Below are 26,096 nucleotides of genomic sequence, written 5' to 3'. Positions count from 1 at the left end.
GCTTTTTATTCCATAAATGCTCCTTGAACAAAATAGCAAAATGCAGCGAGTAAGGCACCTGATGACTAAAATAATTCAGGTTGTGGGAAGCAGCAGGATTTGATGTTGAATACAAATCTGAGTGTGGTTCACTTCACCCAGCTCCAGCCATGTGAAGTTAAGCATTCAGCCTCAACAAGGCACCCAAGTCCTGAGCTGTTGGCAGAGGGGACAAGCACCAGAGCTGACTCATCCTGCCTCACTTTGTTCTGCTGGGCTGGAATGAGCTGTCCTTTGAAGTTGCTTCCTAATACCACTTCCTAATACTCAGCAAAACATGTAGAGAATCTGGAGAGGGCAGTTTATTGATGTTAGACAGTTGAAGTTAGGTAAGATAAAGCTAACACTGATTCCATGTGCTATGTTCCAAGGACCACACGTCCATAGGATCACAAATTCCATGATTCTGGCTGCCAGCAATGGTTCACTTAACCTTGTTCCAGTCTGCCCATATACTCAGAATGTCTTAGCAACTTTTTTTCTCTTTATAGGTGGCATTTGTAGCAGATTTTTGGCTCATTACCACTCCTTTTGGAATAGAAAAAGGGAGACAGCTACTCTACAGACCACCTTGGGAATCCCTATCCTGTGTCTTTCCTAGGGGAAAAAATGTTTTGTTCATTCTTTAGTAATAACAGCACAGAATGGATGGCAGAAGAGAGAATGAGCAATTCCAACTTTTAGGAGAATGAACGGGAAAAAATTGGGCCACTCAGTCAGAAAATTAAACTTTGGCAAATTTGCACAAACCCTTATCTGTTCTAGACCTACTTTACTTTTCTTTGAGGATGTAAACCCTGGCTTCATTATGGGGCTGCTGAAATTTCCATCAAGTAGATTCAATATGGGACAAGACTTGCAAACCTTTGTTTGATGCAGTAAAAAAAAATCCCTACAGGGCATTTGCAAAATTGGAGGTAAAGCACTAACGCCACAACCTTACCTAGAGTGTGATTTTCCTTTTTCATTATGATAGATTAAAAGTCTAAAACTAAGAAAATGAGCTCTTAGCCTCACTAAAAAAAAACCCCATGAAACAACGTAAGTGATCTGTGACAACTCTCTCTGAGCAGCAGATTTGATTTGAGAATAACTGTGAGCAATTAAATATTGAATATAATGAGAAGAATATTTTCTTTGTGTTTCTTACGACATTTCTTGGTTAATTATATCATGCATCTGTTGAATATGTAAAGGTTGCTGCTAAAAATGTTCCACTTCTAAAATTAATAAAAGTATGTCAGAGAAGGAGATGTATTGTGAATAATACAAGAAATGTTACAAATAATGACGACTATGGAGCCAACGGGCCTACTCCCACAGGCAGAAATTATCAGGGATGAATAAGAACTGTGGGATGACAACTGTAGTACTTTTAATCTTTGAAAACACTTCACACGTTTTCACCCTAGAGACACCTTGAGCCAACAGCAGAGCAGAGATGCAGGAGCTCATCCTGTGCTGTTACATCCAGCAGCCCTTTGTGATGACTTCAGCAGGGCTGGGATCAGGCTGTGGAACTGGCCTGAGGCTGAGCTGGGTGTCAGGGGCAGGATGAGCTCAGGTTTCTGCTCTCCTGCTCTGTGCACTGTCCATGAGAGCTCAGACCACTTCCATGGTGTTACCTCTTAGCACAGGGGTGATTGTGCAAATCACTCCTGCCTTCCAGAAGTGACAGGGAAGGTGCCACCGTGCTGGTGAAGACTGCACATGGGAAGAAGTAGAGGTTTAAAAATGAAAGATCCAAATGAAAAAGCACAAAGATGCAGAGGTGGCAGGAGAGGAGATGAGTGAGGGATGCTGAGAAATGGTGCCTGGACCAGCTGGGTGGGCAGTAACTCCTGGGCCTGGCTGAGCTTTGGGATCCAGAGCCTTGTGGTTATGTCAGAGCAGACAAGCAGGCAAAAGGATCAAGTCAGAGAGGTCTCATGTGCAGGAAATGCAGCAAGGAGTTCATGTGAACAGCTGCATTTCTCTACACGTGCTGTGTCCAGTCACAAGCACTGCACGACAGAGCTGTGGTGTAATAGCAACAGCTCTGAGTTTCTTGGAGGAACTGGTACAGGGTGGGACTGGGGATACTTCCAGTTAAGAATGGCTGGGTCTTCCCCTCTGGGTAAGATCCATGGATATTTTTTTCCCTGAAATAACCCCTTTCCCTTCTTATGCATATAGAGACCCTGTTCTTACTGACAGCAAAGGGAGTTTCCATTATATTTCTTCAGTTTTTTCTGGGTATTCACATCTTAGTCTGTTCAGATATCAGAAAAGTTATTTTTAGGACTTGTTTCTTAATAAATGTTCATCAGAACTGGTTTTTAGTGCCAAAGTGATGTGCTTGCTCTGTGTGTCTCAGTGAGAAGGGGAAGGTGGGCTGGCAACTCCCAACATTTCAGCAGGTTCATGGTGACTGCCTGGATGCTCATTTTCCCTTTGGAAAATGGAAGTTATCTCACTTCTCTTTTCCTGAAGGCAGATTATTTTATGTCTACTGAAAACAAAAGCAAAGCATTGAAGCCATTATAAAAAAATTCTTCTACTCTTGGAAGTTCATTTCTGCCCTTGTGCTGAAGGTTCCTGGTTCCTCTTGGTGCCAGTCCAGCTGTGTGTGGATCTGTGCTTTCAATTAAATCATGGACATAATCTGGGCTAAGGAAAACAGACAACCCCCTGGTTTTTATTTTTTTATTTTTTTACTTGGGTTATTTCAATGATCCAGTTCTCGGTGTAATTATAAATTTTAGCAAAAGTAGCTCAGAGGCAGAAGCAAAGGCTGGGGAATGCTTTGCTGTTAAGATAAGGCACCACTGAACCTTGACAGTGTGTGCTCCCTCCCCAGCAGCTGAAATGCTTCTGTTTCATCCTCTGTCCTACCTTTTTTAAACTTGTTTCTGTATTCCAAGCTAAGGCTCACTGGTAGCTATTGGCTGTATCTTGGGAAATCTTCTGAAATTGTTTCATGGAATAACTTCAAACCTCACTAAAGCTTTTTTGACTTGAAGACCTGAGCCTGCTTCCACTGTCAGAAATGACAGAACTCTCTGATAGTGAGGCTGCCATGAAATTGAAAAGTCCCTGTAAATGCTTTAATACCAGCGGATTTAAGGATTTCCTCAAGCACTTTATGGTTATGTTCCCAGCTTTGTCTGTGTTTCACTGTCAATTGTCTACTGTTCTCCCTAATCCTCCCTGGGCGTTCTGGAGCTCTATCTTCCCTTCCTGCTGACAGATAAAAATTTATTGTTTCTACCTTCAGTGCTCTTGACATACTGAGAGCTCGTTCCTTTCACGTAAACATAGGAATGTTTTGGTGTTTTAATCTTGAATTCTCTAGGATAATTAATTCAGTCTATTATTCTGTTCCCCTTAGCAACCTAACATCTGAGTTTCAATTACTCTAACCTTACTGTTTAGTTAGTTAAAGCTTCCTCAGCCCTTTGAAAACTGCAAGTGTTAATTACTTTTGCAGCATGATAATTTTATATTTCTGAACGACTGGCATCTGGATGTTTTAACCTTATTTCAATTGATGGAGCAGTGTCCCTTGTCACTTCCCTCCAGAAACCAGAGAAGCAGACCAAAACCATCCATTGAGTAACTTCTCTAACATCATTTGACTTCTGATAGGGAGAGATTTAGTACCTTTGCCTCAGCTTTCCCCGCTTGCTGCTATGGATCCTCTTCAAGTGGTTGCTTAAATGGATCCCAAAAAGACTTGGGAATGGTGCTGCTGATGCATTTGCCTGAGGCAGAACCCACTGCCCGCACCACAAATGCATTCCCGATGCACTGGTTTTCATTTATGCATGGAGGGACTAAAATTCTGTGCACCTTGGCTGATTCTAATTACAGAATTTTATCTCCTGTCCAGGAACAGAGAAAGTGGAGAATTTACATCCAGAGCCCATCCTGTGTTGGGCTTTGTCAGGGGAAGGAGAGAGAGCAGTTATAAGTCATGAAGCTCTGTGAATATTCACCCTGCAGAGCTAAACCCCTCTCATAAGTCAATATTCATTAGGGCAAAAATTTTTTTTTTTCATCTTTGAATGGATGTAGGCTTATTATTCAACAGTAGTCATCAAGTGATTCTGATATCTGCTTTTGTGAATCACCGGTATTCTCCAGGACTATTACTTTTAAATGTCAGCTCTTCACATCTCTACTTCTTATCTGCCACCTCAGCCACCACGGATTGTTTCCTAATCATCGTTGGTTGGCTCCCAAACCCACAAAGACTCACCCTTCAGGAAAGGCTTTTTTTTTTTTTTTTTCCTGAGGCTGATTGATGCAAGGAGAGTTGTGTGAACACTCACAACAAAGCCCTCCTTGAATGTACTCCCCCCTGCAAGTCTGTTGTAAACAAAATGAGAATTTGGTTGAGGTAAATGTAGTTTCTGTGCACCGTTGTGAACCTTTGTGTTATGTGTGACACCAGAGTTGCAAGAGGTGTCAGTGAGAGAAATATCTGAGTTTCTACTCTACACTAACTTTGAGACATGGAGAAATTATGACAGTAATAGAAAGAGGGAGTTCTTCAGATTCAATTTTCAAGAAACCATTATAGATTTTTTTTCTGATATAATTCCCAATCTTTTCCTACTCAGCTTTGATAATAAATATCCCTTGAGGAGAGCAAATATGAAATCTTGGACGAGGGGGTTTAATGATTTCATTTAAAGTGCTGTTCATTCAGTTCTTGCAATCTGCCTGTCTCTTTCCTCAATTCCTTATGTTTTTACTCAAAGATTTCTCCCTTCCAATTAAGTGATTGAGGCTTAGAATTAAGTAAGGCTGTCTAGGAACTAAAATGAATATGACTGATTTTTATAATATAAATTGGAAGCAATTACCAGTTTTCTATCTTCATTTTTGCTTGGAAAATTTACACTTAACCCAGCAATACACCTTAATTAAAGGCCTATCTATCTAGCTACGTAACCTTCTCATTCTAGCAAGAGTCCTTCTGTGGGCTATATTAAATTTACTACGGTTTCATCTCTTCGTTAATAACCTTTTCGTATATTTTCAATTAAGTTTCTGGTCACATTATAGCACTGAGGTAAGAGCTCTGGCTGACCTTTAATAGGATATGGATAATAGAACATCTTTGGCTCATGTTCTCCTTTGGTAGCACAACCTTGCACTTCTACTGAAAACACCTCTGGAATTTGCAGACAGCTAAATGTGCTCCTTGCATGAAGAAATTCTATTCCAGACTGCAGTAAAACTGGATGGACATCCATCCATGTTCCCTGAGACCAGACAGTGCTGAAACAACCTCACTTTGTCTTGCTTTTATGGCAGACACCAGTGGGAGATGGTGAATGGCCTTCTATGTAAGATAAAAAGACTTTCCTTGGACTGATATGTTCCATATGGCAACTCAGGCTTCTCCCCACATGAACCCACAGGACTGAACTGTGGGGTAAGGGGTGAGCAGGACCACTTGTATCTGCATTCAGAGGTCAATGCTCTGGTACTTGGACAGAGTAGGACTGGCAATTAATGATGTAGAATGATAAGGGATGTTTGTGCTTCCTTGAAGGCCACAGGATTTTGGGGTGGGAAGGGATATATTTGATATCCAGCCAGAGTTTTGTCAATATGAATATCTGAACCAGCTGCTTTTCTTGCTGTTCTCCCATGGCTGGATTACTCTGTTTTTCTTTATGTCTTTGTCTTTTTCAATTTATATCTCATGATGCTCTTATGAATTTTACTGCCAGAGATTAACATATTTGTCTTTTGATAGGGGATTATAATTTTACTTCCTGGAGCATGGAACCCCCAGTTCCATTATTTGTTCTCCAATCAGCCTTTCCCCAGTTTAGTTTACCAAATCATACAACCAACCTCAGCAGAAAGTTGGCAAAGCACTGAAGGGACACAGTAAATTAAATCTCCCAAGGTGACATCTCTGACATCTCTCCATTAATTTCTGCTGATATTTCCTTCTCCCTGAGTGAGTGTTCAGGAAACCTCATCTGGCCTGTCCAGATAAAGTGGTGTCTGAAAATCAAGGTAAAATTATACCAGATGAGGGGGACCTTGGTATTTCAGATGGAGAATTTGATCTGTGGCAGAGCCTGAATGGATGAAAAGGGAAGAGCTCTGGGATGGGTTCAGGCTCAGCTTAGGGGTGCCACTCCTGCACAGTGTGACTCAGGCTAATTCCCACATGGGTTTGTCCCATTGCCTTGAATGCTTTGTTCAATGAATTACTGGTTGAACCTGCTGCTTAAATGTGCCACATCAAAGGCTTGTGGAGCAATGTCTTCCCCAGGCAGGTGCTTGGCTTCAGCAGTGCTTTGGAAGTTGCTGGGATCCCAGATAACCGAGGATTCCGAGGTGGCCCTTGCCCTGCAGCAGCAGAATCTCCCAGTCTGGGTTTCACCCTGAGTCAGCAGGACTCATGTTCCATCACTCTGCAAACTGAAAAGGGATTCATCATCATCATCATCATCATCATCATCATCATCATCATCATCAATCATCATCATTCTTTGTTCACCCGTCACAATTTCAGCTCTACCAGTATTTCCAGCCTGGCCCACCATTCATCAGCTGCTTCCACAATTATTTCCATCCTGTCTTCTGTGTCACAACCTTTGTTCCCTAAGTGAACTCCCTGATTTTTTCCACCAGGCTGTGAATCTTTCAATATTTAGTCTCCCTTAAATACACATTTCAGCTTGTTTTTCTACAGAACAGAATTTACTTCTGCACACATCAGGTTTTGCTCCCACTCAGCTCCACACTTTCTACTTCCCTATCTGTCCTGAGAGTGTGGGATGAGGAACAATCCCTTGTTTAACATGCAAAGCATGCAAACACACGCTAAATAATTATGCAAATATTTTTCAATTGCTTTCATTGTAATTTTTATTACCATTGTTTGAGTCTCACCATGGAAAATGGAAGCCAGTGAGCCGAAATGTCTGAGTGGAGCTGGACTAGAGCCTGAATTTCCCTATCCCTGTTCAGGGTAGAGCACGATTGTCTCCTGTCTATGTTCTCCCCTGAAAAATTCTTATTTATAGAAACAGAAGATCTGGAATTTGCATAACTTTGTAGCAGCAGTTCCTGCAGTATGCTCAAAATACTGGTTTATGTTTTTAGAAACCTTAATTCTCATGTTCTTTGATTACATGAGGCTTTCAGCCTTCAATGAAAGGTTCTACTGGTTCTTCAGGTCATTGAGAAAACCTTCACACAGATAATCCAGTTTGGGAGGCTGAAAGCCTGGAGTGAACTGCATCTCTTTGGGATGTTGTGTGGGGTTCCCAGTGCCATTCACCGTGTCCCTTTTCTAGAGCCAGTCTGAGCTGCCACTCGTATTTGGGTTTTCAGGCCATTCATTCCACCTAAAACGTGGTAGGTCTGTGGGAGGAAGATGGAACAGCCTAGAAATGGCATCATTTTGACACATGGAAGACAGTGATTCAGTTATTTCACAGGTACATGGGCTTCTGCAAACATGCAGCTCATAAAAACCTTGACAGTGTTTGAAGAAGCAGTTTGGTAGTGTCAGACCCTCGTCACTCTGCCAACTGGCCAGTTTGGTTTCCAGATAAACCACAGGCTGGAGGAACAGGTGAGCACTTGGCCGGCCTGAGGAAATATCCTGTCCTCTAAAGTAGCTTTGTGCATGAAGCTATAATGCAGTTTCTTGATCTGGACTTGTTCTGTGAATGAGGAGAGGATCTCAGTCTATGCAGATGCTAATCCAGCACTTCTTGCTGACCTAACATTGACCTACATAATTTAAACCAAAGTGATGTGCAGGCGACACGGTTTCTGCTGAGAAAGTGCAGTGTGTGCCAACATTTTAATATTACTCTTTTTTCTCAGTCTGTTTAATCCAGTCTCTGATGTGAATGGAGGGAAGACATGATGTACAACATAGTCCTTGCACCAAAATCTCCAAAAATGAAATGTAAATGTGTGAGTACGACACAAAGTCCCTTTCTGTGAACACACACTCGCAGAGTTGCTGGAGTTGCCAAGAGCACAGCAAGCCAACCGATGGCCTGTACGTCTGTAATTTACTGAAGGGAGGGGACAGGTCTAATTTATGCACTTGGCCCTCAGACCAGGGTTTACCTCAATGCTTTTCAATGCACAAATTCTGTAAATCTTTCTGGGAGAAGGAATGTCAGCTCCCGCCAGGCTCTGGACATGCCGAAAATGTCACTCTCACAGATGATGACTTGTGTTTAATTTGCTGTTGTGGATGGGCCTGAACCAAACTCCCTTTCTTGTTCCAAGCATCTCTAAATTTAGGAGGTTTTGGCAACCCAGTCCAGATATGAGTCAATAGTTCTCTGTGTTCCAAAGAATAAGTATTAGCCTGCAAAGGTGGGAGTCGTTATGTAACTGGGATAATATAAAGGAATATCAGTATTAATACCTTTGTTATGCTCAGAGCTAGAGGTTTGCCAAGGCTTAAGTGGACTCAGGATGAGCTGGACACATCCAATTAATATAAGTAATGTGGCTTTTCTTGAACAAATGTGACTCTCAGTACACATTACAGCTGCTGAGTGTTCTAGCTCTGCGTATCTGGTCCTCAGAGGGTTACAAATGTGTATTCTAGTGCTACAGCCTGCTCTTATTTCTGCATTTGTTTGGTAATAAATAAATGGGTTCTGATTTTCAGTGCTTCTGTCAGGGAAGTAAAAAATACTGGTGTGGCTTAGTGATGGATATAAAAGCCCCAGAGGAAAAAAACACAGAATATGAAATTAAGAATTATCTATCCACATGCAAAGTAAGTGTGCTAGATCTCCCATCCCTTTTCCTGATGCCACTGCTGTATTCACAAATTCTGCATAAAGTGTCTTCTAAGGCTCTTCTCAGTGAATGTCTCATCTGAATTTCTTCCACTGATGCCACAGTTAACACTGACCATGTTCTGCTGCTCCTCTCTCTCATCCAGAGGGAAGCCACCCGTGTGTTTATGGTGGCACTGGAGTGCTGGCCCAGGCAGGGCAGGTGGAAGGTGAATTCCTTGAGCTGTGTAGGTACTTCGTCAAATGTGCAATTCTGCTCAGTTTCAAGAAAAGAAAACAGGATTTCCTTCCACAGTCTCCTACAGCACCCTTCATTATCTTTAAATGTTTTGTGATTGCCCCATCATCATGTACCAGTCTCACTCCAGGATCTTTCCTGAGGGACTGGGATTTACCACAGGAAGATAAAAAGAGAGAAATGCAGTGGCACGGATGAAGATTATTCCAAACCCTCTTCAGGTTTCCCCAGCTGACAAGACAGGCAGATCTCCCATCTCCTCCACTGCTTTCTCTGTGGCTCACCATGATCTGCATGTGCACTCCCTCACAGGGCCCCTGACTGGAATTCTGGAATTGTCCTTTCCCCCCCAGTGCTCCCTTGCACCATGCTGGCTGTAGCACTGTGGGAGAAACAGGTCTGTGCCTTCTCCCGTGCTGACTGAAGTGCTGAGCACTCTGAATTACCCCCCTGGAAGCAGTGGGCAGAATCATGGAGCAGGCACAATGAGCCACATGAGGATCAGCTTAGGGAGTTGGATCAGTGACACTTCGCAGCAGAATAAAAACTGCTTATTCTCTTTCCCAGCTGTTCTCCCAAGCACTTTGAGCATTCATTCGCCTCAGCACACAGGAGATTTACATATCTCACTTCTACTGACATGGCAGAAGAGACCCTCCTCACTTGCAGATTTGTTCTTTTAATAGGCATCCAGCACAACTGGGAATTAAGTACATGTGTGTGTCCAGCAGAGAGGAGACCAGAACCAGCTGTAGGCACAAAGAACTGCTTAGGAGGCCCATTTTTTTGTGCTGATTTGGTAACTCATGGGACAGCCAAATCTTCCTTTTTAGGAATGGGGAGAAGAGGAAAAACAGAGGACCTCATATTCAGATTGTATCACCCATGGAAGGGGAGAGATAGCAGAGAGAGAATGCTCTACATGAGGTTCTCCTCTCCCTGATGGGGCAGCTGGAGCAAATAAGGTTCATCGTGGGCAAATGTGAGCTCATTGTGCCTCCACTTGGAGCTGGCAGAGCAGCTGGGGTGTTCCAGGCTCTGAGTCAGTGATAACTTCCTCTCTTGACTTCCTAATTGAAGTTAGAGATCCTCAAAGGTACTTGCTGCTCCCAGTCTGAGCTCTCTTATACTCCCAACCTCTTCCAATTGTAGATCTTATTGCAAGGACATCAGGGATTTGGGGAGAGACAGGTAAAGCCCTGTAGCCGTTCTCACCACAGAGAGATGCAGGGGTGAGTCACCTGTGCCATAAAATGACAACACAAACCCAAACAACACAATCCTCAACGAGGTCCTTTTAGAATTAGCCACACAAGAAGGTGAATCTTAAAGACAAAAGGAAATGCTGTTAGGAGGGAAGAAGTGGCGAGGACCGGAGGCCTTAATTTGATGCCAACCAGTATCTCAGAGAAAGCAATCTCCCAGAGGATTGTCAGAGATGTGAAATGAATTGTAAGAGCTGCTTTACAGGCATTTGTGGGCACACACACCTGCTTACAGCAAGGGAAAAGACAGTGCGTAAATGTCTGGGATATTACATAAAAGCTGTCTGGTAGGCTGGGCAGAGCAATTAAAATCCATCTCGCTTAAACGAACCCTGAGTGCAGGTCAAACAAATCTAATTTTTATTGTTCCTTAAGGAGATGTCTGTACAGGAGACAAAAGGGGGATGCAGCCGTCAGGTTAAAAAATCAAGATGCCTTTAAAAAATTAAATGTTCACAATATTGCTACAGCAAGCTGGATAAATGATATATTACAGCGATGGTTTAAAACTAATTGATGACTAATGTTGTAATGCATTTGTAGCTACACTGATCTATTATATATCTTGGCCAAGCTGAAGGGACACTTCAAGGAGAAAAATTGCTAACTGTTTTAACCTGATGGAACTCAGGGAAAAAATAGTTACTTTACGAGATAAATGGAAAGGTTGTGACCTCCTAATGTACATCTGGGTCTTGCAATGCAAAATCAAATTATCATTAAACAGAATGTGATCTGTGATGGAATTAAAACAATTACAAACCAGCACAGAAGTTTCCTCAGAGAAACACAATAGCCCAGTTTGAGCTGGGAGCAGTGGCTGCAAAGCTGCCTGGCTAAACAACTGGTGTAACAAGTTGGGATGGAATTGTTTTGCTCTGTAATGAAAGTTGGTTTAATTGGAGAGTGCAGGAAAAACGTAAGCATCTTTGCAGCCATTTATATATATAAGCCATTCTATAAACATTACTTAATTAATGTATAAATCATTAACAATTTAGCCTAAGTCCTGAGTAAAATGTGTCTCTCTGGCTTTTGCAGGGGAGACAGGAAGCCTCATTTTCCCCTCCTCATTTTTGTCATGCCTGAGGCTCATGCCCTCTGGGTTTTACCCTTACAGCTGGAATTTGGAGGAGATGTCAGTCAGGCTCTGCTTATTTTCACATCTAATTCATGCAAAAACCAGGTTTCCTCCTGAGGCAGTAAACTGGCCCAGATTTGCTTCAAAGTTTGGCCCAGGTTCAGTGAATGACTCACTTTAACTCAGGTACATCCATCTTCCTGGATGGAACACGTGGTGGGAAGTGTTGTCAAAGAGCAGAGATCCCCTAGAACCACAGCTCAGGCTTTCAGGACCTTGCAAAAGCAGTGACTTGTTCCCTCCCTGCTTTCCTGTCACCCAACATTAAGGACATTGAGTGGGTGTCCCAAATATTGCTGCTCAACCCAAAGTCCCAATATAGGGTTTTGCAGGCTAAACACACTGCAAAGGGCTGGGATGGACTGCTGGGAGATGGGCTGGGAGGAATTTCAGCAAGAAGCCTCCCTGGTCCTGGGATCTGCGCAAAATTCTATGGAATAAATCTGGCAATAGGTAACAGATGAAGATAACATTGTGGGCCATTGCCAAAATATGGATTGCCTTGAACAGGCTGTGATTAAAAGGCCAAAATACCACTCTCAACCTCTGAATTGGTTCCCTCCAATAGAAGTATGTAAAATGAAAGAGAACAAGCTAATCAGGACACCCACCCACTACAGGTGACATTAATTTTCTTCTGCCTGAGAAAAAGTTAAAGTAGCAAGGACATGACCAGCCTGTGATATCATCTGAGAGCAGCATATTCCTCCATGACAGATTAACCTTCCAATGGGTAGGGAAATGCCTGCAATACCAAACTGCAAATATGTTGTTCTTTGAAGGGTTTTGTGTACCAAAACCCCAAAAAGCCTTCATATATTTTAACTGCTGTGCATCAGACTTCCTCCTCTGCATTCACTCAGTTTTGATTTGAAGCCCAATACAGGCAGCAGCTTGGAAAAACAGTTTTATAGCTCAAAATGGAGCAGTTGGAGTTTTAATTTGTGAGGTCCTTCTTTTACAGGGGGACATTACTCTTGGTTCAAAATTTTAAGTTATTCAGGTCATGGTATTGGTGTCAATATTCAGCACTGGAAACTCAGTTGCACAAGTACCACTGAGCTGACTTAGAACATTTATTTTCTCAAAAGACGGCAAACAGTCACATCCACTGCTCTCTCTGGGATTTCTTTCCTTCACTAACATTTAAACAAAATAATTCATATCTATTTTTTTATTCTAGATCAATGTGATTTCTTAAAGCTTCATGTTGAATAGATAATCCTCAGATGGGGCTTTTTTTTAAAGGAGAAAAACATATGAAATAGCTTTAGTTGAAACTTTGAGCTGCCAAAAACAATAAAGTAAGGAGGAAAAAACCCAGAGTTAACTTGAAGCAGGGCACTTGGCATTCAAGGTGACTGTGATAGGTGGTCACAAAGGATGAGGTTGCTCTCTCATCAACCCTATGTCAGGTCCTGTGCTCATGATGGCAGAGTCATGCCCTGCACATGGATTTGCTTCTTAGCTGCTGACCCTCAGTGACCAGGATTCCATGGAAGGAAATATGGGACAATTATCTACAATTCTAATTTTCCAGTCCCATATGCCTCAAGATGATGACTTCCCAGTGTATGCTGTGACCACAGGGATGAGGTGTCCACCAGAACGTCCCAGGGCATTTCTATGACTGCAACAGACTGGAGGTAAGGAAACTCTTCTGGTGTTTGGATACACTCACAAACAGTGATTCCAGCAATCCTTGGAGAGGGTGGAGTTACATACCCAGTCACATATTCCTCCTCATTTTGGAACAATCAGATATAAAATACTCTAAAATAAGAATGCAGTTACCACTTATTTCCTTCCTCAATTTCTTATCTTGCTTTATCACAACATTCGTAGCTGTGGCTGACAGAAATGGCAAATACATCCAGTATTTCTGATTTTTGTCATGTCTTGCTTTTTATATCACTTTCAGCTTTTTTTGACTAGCCAATGACTCAAAAAGTTAATTAAAGCCATGATAGTTTTATCATAGCTTTGGGAAGACAAGCTGCAAAATCCAGAGGTTACCAAAGCAGAATGGGATTTTAAGGAATGCCTGAAGCAGGTTCATTCTGCTTTTTGTGTGAATTGCAGCTGTGCCAAAGTTTCTTGCAACTCTTGTACACACATAAAGCACATTCTACACATATTTCTGTCCATATTTTAAGTTACTGAGAGCATTTGCTCCATTTGATTTATACTAAGGCTTTATGATTGTCAGATTAGTGCAAGAATGCAAGTAGGAAAATTAAATTTTACCTTTGATTGTCCTATCATTTTTTCATGTTCTTTCAGATATTATGTCAATAGTCCAAAGGAGTTTTTGATGTGATGCACTGAATATTCTGACTTATTCATAAGAGACCTAAGAATTGGGCACATCATTTACCAGCTCATTGCTGTCACAAGCTATTGCATCCTTCTTCTCTCTTGACCCAAGCTCGATTAATCTTTTAATAGTTTTGGTTTTGGTGTAGGTTTGAAACAGTGTTGATTTTCCCAGGAATCCTTAAGAACCTGAGCATATGCTTCATGCTGTCTGGGAAGCTCAAACAACTGCAGAGGGAAGGGAATAATCTCCTCCAGAGCCTTGACAGCATCAGATTTCCACCCCGTCACAGTGCCCGGTACATGCAGCGCTGGCAGGAAGAGCTGGGGAGACTCCTGTTTGCTGGGCCATGACCTGTGGAGCTGCATGATTTTAGGAAATACCAGGTTAGCTCCAGGAGTAGGGAAGTGAAGTGTTAGAGCTCTTTGTTCCTGCACAGAAGTTTTCAACATCAGTGAGAGCATCAGTGTGTGTATTCAGATTTCCATCTGTTATCCAAAGCACTCTGTGAGATCAGTCACGCCCAGAATATTTGAAGTTACCTAAAATGTTGGCAAATTAACATCTCACATTTTTTCTCCAGAGTCCTGAGTGGTGCAGTCGTTCTGTTAATCATATACTGCAAGCTCAGGCAATACATTAAGTATGGAAAATAGGTTTATATAACAAAGATAAGGCAGAATGAACTGGATCCACAAATGTCTTTCTACTCACTCTGTCTATAATCATTTCATTACATTTCTTTGGGGTTTATCCAGTTTTACTGTGACCACCTACTGACAATGTCTCTGAAACGAAAGAAGAAAAATCACGAAATTCTAACATGCAAGACATACAGAATAAACCCTGTGACGTTTTCTAATATGGGAATGTTCCTAAATGCCAGACTAAAACATCCCTCCAACGGTTTCTTTTACAGACTTTCCTTGTTCCAGAAACTTGGCCTGACTTAGGAGGAAACCCCATAGCTGTCCCTTAAAAGTTGAATTGCATCAGTGTGGGCAAGATGTTGGGCCAAATTCCTTAATGGTGCAATTCCATGAAAATCAGAAATCCTACACCAGAGCTGAATCTGCCCTGTGGTATAAAATGATCTCCCTGAAGGCAAGACTTTTGGAAACAGTATCATATTTTAATTCTAAACAGACAATTTGTTTTGGGTTGTATACAGAGCATGACAATCTCACTGCTACATAAAAGGTGACTTTATCCCTGTTTCTTGCGCTGTTTGGTTTATCTGTGTGTGATTTGCAGGTAGCTACATGATCTTACAAACTTCTTTTTATGTAATGGAATGAGCCCCTGTTCTAAGATTTTGAAAGATTACAGAGCTGGCGTTGGAACATTTGTACATTTTGCAATGAGTTAAGGAGAAAGGCTGCGTGTTGTTTATAATCTGGGAAGTACAGATCCCACTTAATCTTACCCTAGGAGAACAGACAGTTATATTTTTTGCAAATTAACAGATCCTGACTGATTGCCTCCCATGACTGTGTTCACCAGTTTTGGAATTCAAAGGGCAAAATAGAATCTGCCTTTTGTAGAAGGTGCCAGGAATGGCATCAGGACACACTGCCTGGAGGGTGGCTGAGCCTTTTCAATCCTCCCCACACTGACTGGATTTGGCACCACTGTGTGATATATCACCACTGAAACAAAGTACTTCATGCAACCTGGTCATATCCTATGGAAAATCTTGGAAGGATGTTGCAGAAAAAAAAAAATTTAACCTCTGTTCGCCATTTTTCTGGAGATGTAAGGTATTGTGAAATTTGAGGAGATTTTCACAGCTTGGCTTGTGAAATTCATTTCCAGCTCGACAGATTTGGATTTCAGGATTTTGCACATCTGGATTTTGGCACAGGGCTGTGGTGGGGATGTCTCTGGCAGTTTGCCTCCCAGGACAGTGTGTTTGCTCCTGGGCAGTGAAGAGTCCAGTCCTGGCTGAGCTGTCACCTGCCTCCCTGCCCTGGGCATGTCTGTTCCACAAGGGAAAGGCTGCACAGCTGGAGCTGGCCCTGACATCACTAAGCTCAGGAATCACTTGAACAAAAATGTTAATGATAAAATCATGTTTCTAAAATTCAAGGAGTGTAAGGGATAGGCAAAAAAAGTTGTAGGGGTATCTGTACTGTATGTTCTGGGGAGCAAGCAAACAACATTTTCACTTGCTGAAAACACTGTGTGCACAGAATACTGAGTACTCCCTCTGCCATACTGCACTAGTGGGCTGCTTTTCTGGCCAGGCATTTTGGGAGGGGGTCTTCTCCTTCTGGCAATCTTCCCAGAGGGGAACCAGTTGATGAAACAGGACTTCAAGCCAGGATTTTTTCAGCATTCACACCACAGAAGGAGAGTTTACAAAGGTGGCAAGAGCCATGTGCATTTCCCCTTTGTGCATCTCTGTGTGACAACAGAGTCATCCTATTTTCCCACCAGGATCACACGGGATCACAGAACCTCCCTTATTCTTATGGCATTGGAAGTGTGGTTTCAAAAGAAAAATCCCTGTGCTGTCTGGAATGCTCAACTGTTGGGTACCAGAGTCGGAAAACATCCTGCCTGCCACGAACGTTAGGAAAACAGAGCAGCCCTGACTCCAGTGCCAAGTGGTTTTTTGGAAGGCTGACTCCCCTGAGAATAAAGGATATTGGTGTCCAGCCAAGTGGGCAGGCAGGAACAGGCCCTGGGCAAGACACTGGAATTTTGGTGGAGCCTGAAATATTGTCTGCTTGTTTGTATCAGCTTCTGACTTTGGTATTAAAAGGTGAGCTGCCCAAAAAGTGAGGAAATGGGCCACAAATTGATAAAATTGGAATTATTTTTCTAGCTATATTTAAAGGAACTTAAAACAGGGATTTTCCTTTTTGGCCACTCCAGTATCCAAGAGTAACTTAATATTTCTGTTAAAACCAGAAAAAATCCCCCAAAGGAAATTTCCTTTTTTTGTTATTGTACACTCAAAAATCCCTTCTTGTTGCAGAGAATTCATTTGGTTTTTACTTCCCCATCTCCCTGTTAGATGAATAGTTCTGGTCTAACGGCCCAGTAAGCACTTCATCCAGAGTATTCCCCAGCTTCTACTTCCTATAACACTTGAAAAAGTGCTATACTTCATCAAATGAGATTAAAACCTACCCTCAGGTGCTTGTATGAACTGCCTAAGCACACAAGCAAGCAGGAACTTTATTAAATATTTTTTCCCTTCCAATTTTATGCTAATAAACATCTAAATAGAATTTTGGGGTGTTCAGAGGTTCGTTGCTGCTTGACATTCACCAGAAGTCGGGATGTTGGGGCACAGTTTGCACCCACTGAGCTCAAGAGATGTTTTTGTGTTGATCTTAACAGAGCAGGGCTGGGTCTTTATTTCTTCAACAAGGCTGGAAAATGTTCATTCTGCCTCTTTCCCCTGCACACACATATTTTCTTTTTTTTTACAGAAGGAGTCATTTGTCTTTATCTCACCATTCACCTCTCTCTCTGATTGCAGTTAATGGAATTGTCACCTTTATGGACTCATGCTCCATTTCTCAACCTGTCTGGACTTTGGCCTCCAAAGGTTACCACAGCTAGTGAAGTAATATGATTGAGTCTTTTTCGACAGATTTATGCAAGATTTCTTCTCCAGCAAGTGTCACATCTAGTCTAGTTCTGCAAAAGAGAATATTTCAAAGATGCCAACTGTCATCTAAACCCACTAAATTGTTCTGTGGGGTTGAGAGGACTGAGGGCCATCTTGGGCAATGCTGATTTACACTACCTGGAGCTGTTTCCCTGCTGCTTGAAATACGGGCTCTGGTTAATCACAAAAAAAAAAAAAAGAACATCCCTGTCTCCCAGAAAGCACATTTAAAATGGAATTTTCATTAGTTACTCTGTAATAAAAAGGCAAAAGGGTGTATTTTAAGTGAATCTGTCCAGAATCTTAGAAGCAGGGGGAAGGTTTTTTGAAGGATAATTGCAACAGCCAAACACTAAACAGAAAAAATTGGTTGAGTTCCATTTAAAGCATGTACACCCACATAATATTTTCAAGTTTATAGAAAGATTTTCGAATTATAGAGGATTCACTGCACATGTATCTGCTCCTCCTGCATTTGATACAAAGCACAAATTAATCATCATTATTCTGCACTAATATAACACCTCTTAACCCTCGGCTTTCAGAATATTTCAAAGGAGCAATGAATTAAGCCTCATGTGGGCTTGGGAATATGTGATAATCTAAACTTGGATTCTTTAATAAAAAGCGTTTTCAGGTCTTTGATTTTGGAAGTTGGAAACTTATAATTGTCCTTGAAAATATCTTCTTTTGTCACTCACTTGGAAAGAAACCATGTGAGTACCAGAGAAGTGAGATTACATGGAAAAATATATTAAGCAGAAGTTAATAAATTTGTCTGTACTTATTTTTGTTATTTATTGGAGCAAAAAGAACTGGGTAAATCGAGGTGCTAATGTGATATATGTGTAAAAAAGGCAAATTTGGTGCCTGTCTGTAACTAAAAGAGTGCAGGGGGAATTACTATTGCCACTGTACAAGTCTCTTGCAAGTCATCATTTAAACATTACACAGTATGTCAGCCTGATCACTCAAGCTCAGAAAAGATGAATTCTGACTGAGAGAAGTGAAGGAAAAACTATTAGATAATCCACAACTTGCTATTATGAGAGAAAATAAATGATTAATATTTAATTTGGCAAAACAAATAAGGAACTTCAATGGTGTCTACAAGTACATTGTGGGAGGAGAACAAGTATTATACTAAAAGAAACTGTCAGTGTATGACTACAGGGAGGGGAGAAATAAATTTGTTTTTAATGAACAGAGGAATGGGTTTCTGGAACAGAATCAGGTCCATTTCAGGCAAAAAAAAACCCCATTTGGGTATCTCCCCAGTCACGGTGCCTTGTTTTAGGCCACTGAGCTAATGTGAAACAGCCCGTTTGTGTCTCTGAACTTTACACTTTCTCTGCATGGAGTGCTTCCCCGGCCAGAGTGGTGGCCCTACTCTGGGATTTGTCCCCATGGGCCAGGTCTGACTCAGACTGGGATGTGCACATCTCAGAAAACAGAAATTTAAATCTCACTACACCGCAGACCTCCTGGGGAGCAAAGCAGAGCATGAGGGCACACATTCACACCATGTTGTAAGATGACTTGAAATTACAGTCAGGAGGGGGTGTTTTATTTTTTAACCTATCCATTCAAAGCAAAACATTTGGACTAATGAAGAAACCCTCAAACACTGTAGTTTGGGCCAAATGTCCTTTCTAAACTAGCCCAGACACAAGGTATTCCCAACAGAAAAATCACTTTTCACCCAGATTTCAGTTTGGTATAAAGCAGTGTTTTCCATCAGAAAACCATCCCAATGGAAAATTCCTAACTGGTTCTAGTACAAAGTGACTAGCAAAGCTCTCAAAATGATTCAGTGGCAAGGCTGGAATGAGAGCCCACAGCTCCTGACCACGAACCCTGTGCTCTAACCACGAGACAAACACTCATCTTTCCCTGAGCAAGGTTGTTCCTGCAGCATTTCTGCTCAGGCCAAAGTGGGAATACTCTGGAAATGTTGCAAGAGGACTTTTTTTGCTGCAAGATTTCCTGTTGTAGAACATTTGGGGGTTAACGGGAAAAATCCCTGGTGGCTCCCTGGGGCCAGAAGTGTTTGGACACGATGGGAATGTGAGGGCTGCCATCTGCTCCTCCCTGCGTGGGCTGAGGAGGGTCATGCAGGGGTGTGGTGGGATCTGGTCCCAAACCGTGGCTGGCCCATGGGTTGGACTCGATGGTCTGAGAGGTCTTTTCCAACCTCATTGATTCTGTGATTTCTCTGTTTTGCATTTGAGGGCATCCAGGTGCCCCATCCTCTCTCCATTTGAAGCAAACCTTAACTAAACTCAGGGTTTTCAGCAACTCCCCAGCTTTTCAGGTACAACTCTCAGAGCGACCCCATGCAGACACCCAAACTCATGGCTCACAGCCCTCTTTTACTCATTTAAGGGATATTTAAGGAGGCTCAGGATGAGAGATGCCCTGTGCCCTGACATTCCCTCCTTTTTATTTATCCTTCTATACGTTTCTACATATTTATTTGCCTTTATGTTTTTATATATTTATTCTCCTATACTGTATACATTCATCTCAGTGGTCTCCAACTGCCTTCTTGCACCACCATATTTATTCTCCTATACTGCATACGTTTTTCTCAGCGGTCTCCACATGCCTTCTTGCACCGCTCCAAAGCTTCTTCGACCGCCGATATTTCACACCCGTGTAGGGGCAGAAAATAAGATTTACCACCCGTTTACCAACCCGCGCCAAGCCCCTTCCTTGTTGCCGGCTCAGACGCGGGCGATTCCCGGCCCGAGCCGCCGCTGCCCCTCAGCGCCGCCGCTTCCCCGGCCCGCCCCTTCCCGGCGCAGGCGCGGCCGGCCGGGCACGGGGAGCCCGCACGGGGAGCCCGGCGCTTTTCCCGGCAGCAGCGGGTTCAGGGGACGGCCCCGCCGGGCTGTGCGGGCCCGGGCAGTGCCGGGGGCACAAGTAAGTGATGGCTGCACGAGTAAGTGACGGCGCTGGCCCGGGCACGGCGGCCGCCGGCCCTCGGCGCGGCTGAGGGGAGCGCAGCGCGCGCTGCCTCAGCGCGGCTCCCGCCCCTCTCCTTGCCCTCATTCCTGCCCCTTCTCCGCCGTGACGCCCCGGAGGGTTCCGTCCTCCTCCGTTAGGGCTCGGATCCTGCTGCTCTACAAGGAGGTTTCGCGTTCGTGTTGTTTAATCACCAGCGCCGCCTCCTTGCCCAGGGAGCCCCCTCGCCGCCGCCGCGGGCCCCGGCCGTGCGTGGGCTGAGCGCTCGCATCGCCCCGAGCGAGCTCAGAGCCCGCTTTTCGTGCTGCCGAGGGGGTTTGCGTCCTTCTGGCTGTCCCGAGTTGTCTCCTCCTGACGTTTCCGTGCAGCACAGCCGTGTGTAACTCCCACTGCAATGCAGTGAGAGCCCTTCATTCAGGCAGCCCTTCGTTCAGGGGCGCCCAGGGCTGCGGTGGGCGCACGGATCCTGCCAGTGCCTCCTGTGCTGTTGGATCACCTTTATCCCAGCCGTCTTCCCATGTGCTTCAAATACAGCTTCCTGAGGGAAACAGGAGAGGCACACGCTGATTTCTTTGTGATGCCGAGTGATGCGACGTGAGAACTTGTCTCAGGGGTGCTTGAGGTTGGATAGTAAAAAAGGTTTTCCCCCAAAGGGTGGTTGGGTGCTGGAACAGGTTTCCCTGGAAGGGTCACAGAACCAAACCTTCCAGAATTCAAGGGAACATTTGGACCATGATCTCAGGCACATGGTGTGGCTCTCGGGGTTCTGTGCAGGTGCAGGAGTTGGACTTGATGGTCCTTGAGTGTCCTTATCCAGCTCAGCTTTTTCTGTGATTCTGTCAAAGGGCAGCACTCAGATGACCTGACCTGGGCAGGTGGGACATACACATCCCTCACACACTTGCCTAATCCTCCATATCCCCAGGAGATTTCCATAAATGTCGTCTCCAGTCTCATCTCTCTGGCACAGGGGCTGCTGGCACCGGTGTCCTCCTGCCACCACTGCCTCCCTCGTCCTCATGCAGCTCCCCTTTCTGTCACAGCCTTGTCTCCTTGTCATGCCCCTGTGATCCCAAGCAGCTCCTGGGCTGGCACAGAGCACACCCCAGGAACCTGCTGGAATTTACTCGTGCTTGGCTCGGGAGCTGCCAGCACGGCCGTGTTCCTCGCTGGTGCCAGGCTCTGCCCCGGTGAGGCACTGGTAACTTGGCAGATTCCTTCCCTGCTGAGGTGCCTGGGATTTGTTAGGAAGTTTAATAAACTTAACACCAGTGCTCTTCTCTGGAGAGCACTTACAAAACAAGTTCCAGGGAAGTAGAGGAGAGGGCTCAGAGGTTTTTGAAAGTAAGAAGCAGACACATTGTTGGGGAGGTGGTCTTGTATCTCATTCCCTTGTATTTCATTGTCGTATATTTCATTCTTGTTATTTCATTCCCTTGTATTTCATTCTCATGTATTTCCTTCGTGTGTATTTCATTCTGGTGTATTTCATTCTCATGTATTTAATTCTATTTTCTTATCCTGGAAGAACATTTACTTAAGTAGTTGGGATTAACTTTTTTTAAGTGTACGTAGATACAATACAAAAACACCAAAATTGTAAAGGCTCTGTAATGCTAATGGTCCCTTTCTTTCAGGAATGTATATGAGCATATAGAAAAAAAAAAAAAAAAAAAGAGGCACTTCTTTTTTCCTGGGAAGAGTGTCTGGGATAGGAGGATTAATGCAGAGAGAATTGGTTGCTTGTAGGGACAGCTGTTCCCAGCTATAAGAATCATGGCAGAAATAAATTTATAGTGTCAGGAGAGACCAAATAAACTAGTTCTATGATAGGAAATTTTTATGTGTGTTCTTAGTATACATTTTTGTTTCTCCATTTTATGTTCTCAGTTAAATTATAATTTTAAAACCTTAGTTCTTTTGAATAAATAAATAACTGGTTTTGTGCAGAATTAGTGTTTCTTTTAACCTAAGCTAATATGCAACCCCACTTCCTCCTAAGTAGTTGTGACAGGAACTTCGGGGCGAGTGTTTTTGAAATTGCAGCCCAAATAAATGTTTAATTTTAAACTGACAGATTACTTGTGGCTGTCATTCTTCTCAGGCTTTTACTATGCAAGAGTGAACAAATCCTGTAAAATAAACCATGGATTGGGTTTATGGACACATGTTTGCTTCTGGGCTGAGCATCTTGAAGTGGTTTGAAGCATGTCTTTAAAAATTTATTTCACTGTTGCATCTACTACTGGCCTAAGTGCTCCAGTATCTGCCAGGAGTAATTATAGGCAGTTGGTTCAGATGTTGCTTAAATGTGTAAGCCTTGATGGGAAATGCAGTGGATTTCAGCCAGAATGCTAATTTTGATGTTTTATCATTTCATAAAACTGTGAGCTCAGAACAAATTATTTTTATACTGATCTGCTGATATGTAATCACAGGGTTAGTGCCAGATTCAACCCTGATGTAGCACTGGCATCTAAAGATGGGATTAAAGTTAGAATATCAGCATTACCCTAGGTTGGCTAATTTGTATCCACAGTGGCATGATGGCCGTATTGACCCATGTACCCTGAACAGAAGCTCCTGGTGCCAAGGTTGGTTTGCTGCAGGAATGCAGTTTAAAGCTGTTGTGTGAACTGTAATTGTGCCTTTTGAATTGCATTCTCCTCCAGATTCCATTTTATAACTTAAACAGATATTTTGAAAAATCACATTATTGTGCTGTGTTTACAAGTGTACTGCTTTCTTGTGGGGTGTGGTTATTCAGGATTTTTTATTTGTTTCTCTATTTTCATCGTAGCATAGAGTAAAAAAAACTTAAAAGACACAGTACATGAATCAATTTTACAGGCGAAGAGCAGAGATTATTCTCTCTGTCCATCATGGGTAGGTTAAAGTGATAGAGACACAGGGATGTGAAAGATCTTCCTTAGCATTAGATTGATAAGCTGGTGGATCCAAACACTTGGGTCCATCAGTCATTTTGGAGCCTGTTACCTCTTTTCAACTAGTCATGAAGCTGCTACAGCCAGAATTTATGTAATAATTAGATGGCATTTTTTCCCCCTCAGTCAATGTAAACAAGATAGTGTCTTCTTTCAGGGCTCCAGGCATTCTGCAGAATCACTTGGGACAAGTCTGTCTGCCAGGTCATTAACACAGCCTTTGGGGATTTGTGCAGCTGCAGCGTCAGAGCAGGGAATGGATCTCAGGAGCCTGGTGTGTGTGACCTGTATCCACTGCCATTGCCAGGCTGGGGAAAAGAAAGGGTGCTGCTATACATCCCCCTTATTCCTTAGGTTTTCCTGCCTGGGAATTGTGTCCTGGCATTTTCTGATCAACATTTCCTCTATTGGACAGATTGGGGGTTATGACAAGTGTTCAAAATCCTGCCGTTGTTTGAGTGCACCTATGATGTTCATGAGTTTAGTCCTGAACTCTGGGTAGTGGCTGGGAGGTTGCCACTGATGGATGCAGGATCAGAGCCTGCTCTTGAAGTGATGGCCCAGTCCCAGCAGGGCCCAGAGAGCTCTGAGGGAATCGGAGCTGTTGGTTTTCCCCACAGAAGGCTGTGTCTTCTCATCTCATGTTGTGTGTTCTCACAGCCCTTTTCTCAGCCTTCCTTTTTCCCGAGCGCTCCTCTCCGCAGCTGTTTCCTGCTCTTCCCGGGGTTAGGTGAGCTCTGGAGCAGGGGGAGCTGCACTTGTTTCCTTTGTGTGCCAGAATTACAGGCAGGGAGTGTCGGGACAGCCGGGTGTGCTTGGCGTGGGCCGAGCCCGTCGGGGCGTGCAGCAACCTCAGCGGGGCCAGGGAAAACCAGGGGGAGGAGTAGTCCCAAGTCTCCCCCAAGCATGTAGTTGGAAGGAGCTCCTGGATCCCTCTCAGTGAGCTCAGTGTTTTGGGACCTGCATGAAACTAGAAATCCCTGGCCAGTTCCGTGCTCCTGAGCAGCACCTCTCAGCTGACACCAACACATTGTTTTCCTACTGTAGCATCTCTGAGCAGTATCTCCACTTACCCACAGTGGCCTTGGCATTATTTCTTGCTGTTTATTAGTACTGACTACTGCAGTGGGTTATGGTACTTTTGTTACTGCCACATCCATGAGCACTCAGAGCAGGAAAATGCTTTTTGTCTTACCTGACCATGCAGAGATTGTGAGTTCAGCTCAGTACCCATGATCTGTGGATAGTGGCAGTGAGGCCTTTGGGGGTGATTCAGAATGCGATGGAATCATGCCTGCATGGTGAAAGTAAATACACAGCAATTGCTTAATGTCTCCTCTAGCTCAGGAACTCAGACACATCAAACAAAACTAGCAGGTGGCACGCTCAGAACAAACCAAAGGGCTTTTTCCTGCATTGTTTACACAGAACTTTATAACTCGTTAGCACAGTAGTTTGCAGTGAGAAAAGTTTCCTTGGATCCAGAAAGAGCACAAATTTAGAGAGGAAAAAGCCTTCAAGGTCTGCGAATCCTAAAGATAAAATTTCTGGCTCAGGAAGTGCCTTTACTATAGATAGCAGGAGGAAAGGTGTCCTGGGGAAGTACTGCTGGATGAAAAGGGCAGGCATATGCTTTTCTTACAGCTTCTGCTGTTCGTGGAGGATCCTGGGCTAATTGGACCTTTCATCTGACCCAGCACAGCCATGCTCTGCTCTTTAATCAGGGGCCAGAATGCCATTGCTCCTATTTGATCATCAGTACCACAGCCTGTGTGCCTGTGTGAGCTAAAGACAGGAACTGGAAGGAGAGAAAATAATTCTTCTGTTTAGTACAAACTCTTCTTGAGCAGAATATAGAGAAAACCAACTCTGCTGTACATGTAAGAGCCTGGTATTTACCAATGTCAACTGATCATGCTGACATCCTTCTCTGTTCCTGAGTGAGATAACTATGTAGGCAGTAGAAGCTGAAAAGAAACAAATTTTGGATCTAATTTCTTAGAATAATTTAGTCATTTTAATTTCTCCACTTCCTTGTTACACCAGGATAAACCCAAATGTGCTTGCCTTAAATCAGAGAAGGTGGAAGTAGTTTGGCCTGAAAGTATTTAAAATCCAAAATATAGAATTAGAGGGCAGAGGGCAGCAATGAAGTAATGACTTTGTCTTGGACACTGAAAGCAAGGGGAAGAAAAAAAATCTGGAGAGACATTACAGCAAATTAGTACATAGTGAATTATTTATAGAGAGAAAAAGAGATACTAGAAAATAGTAGAATATTATCAGTCCTGCCTATGCTGGGATTTATTGAAATTGCATTACAGTGTTAGGGGGACAGTTAGGAAGGTTTTGATGGAACAGTCTAAATATTATAGGACTGGAATCAGAGTTTTATCCCACTACTGAAATATTCCATTATTTGAAGCTATTTTTCCTTGTAAGATGCAAGAAAACTTCATAGAATGTACCAGAGAACTGCTGAAAGAATCTAGAGGTGTTTGGTTTTCAATGAAAAAGCATATTTTCCCCAGCTCCATTTTTATTTATTCCAATTTTGTTACTGCTAGCACGGACAGAGATCTGTTACCTAAGACAGAGATCCTGGACGTACATATTTCTGTTTGGGGAAGGGAAAAAGGGGAGGTGAGGTGTGCTTTTGTTCTTTATGTTTGTTTTGTTTGCTGTGGGGTAGCTGACAAATAAATGCTTGTTGATAGTTATAGCACACTCCCTTGGGCATTTAAGGATATTTTCTATATTAGTACTG

At 43.2% G+C, this 26,096-nt stretch overlaps 1 protein-coding gene and 1 long non-coding RNA gene across 2 annotated transcripts in view; one reads left to right on the top strand and one right to left on the bottom strand.

Moving 5' to 3' along the window:
* Positions 1–2,710: 2,710 nt before the first annotated feature.
* Positions 2,711–24,619, bottom strand: LOC110477033 (uncharacterized). Its single transcript, XR_002466522.2, has 2 exons — positions 24,525–24,619; positions 2,711–6,471 (listed from the first exon to the last, which is right to left on the bottom strand). It is a non-coding gene; the product is annotated as an uncharacterized LOC110477033 (long non-coding RNA).
* The window catches only part of FGGY (FGGY carbohydrate kinase domain containing), a 129,506-nt gene continuing 123,650 nt past the window's right edge, over positions 20,241–26,096 (top strand). The window contains exon 1 of the mRNA XM_031505565.2: positions 20,241–20,342. The gene's annotated coding sequence lies outside the window, so the exon portion shown is untranslated. The remainder of the gene's footprint in view (positions 20,343–26,096) is intronic.

The sequence above is a fragment of the Lonchura striata genome, chromosome 9, assembly GCF_046129695.1.
Source record: "Lonchura striata isolate bLonStr1 chromosome 9, bLonStr1.mat, whole genome shotgun sequence".
Taxonomy (NCBI): Eukaryota; Metazoa; Chordata; class Aves; order Passeriformes; family Estrildidae; genus Lonchura; species Lonchura striata.
Note: the sequence above shows the minus strand (reverse complement) of the source record. Positions and strands in the feature narration are given on the sequence as shown.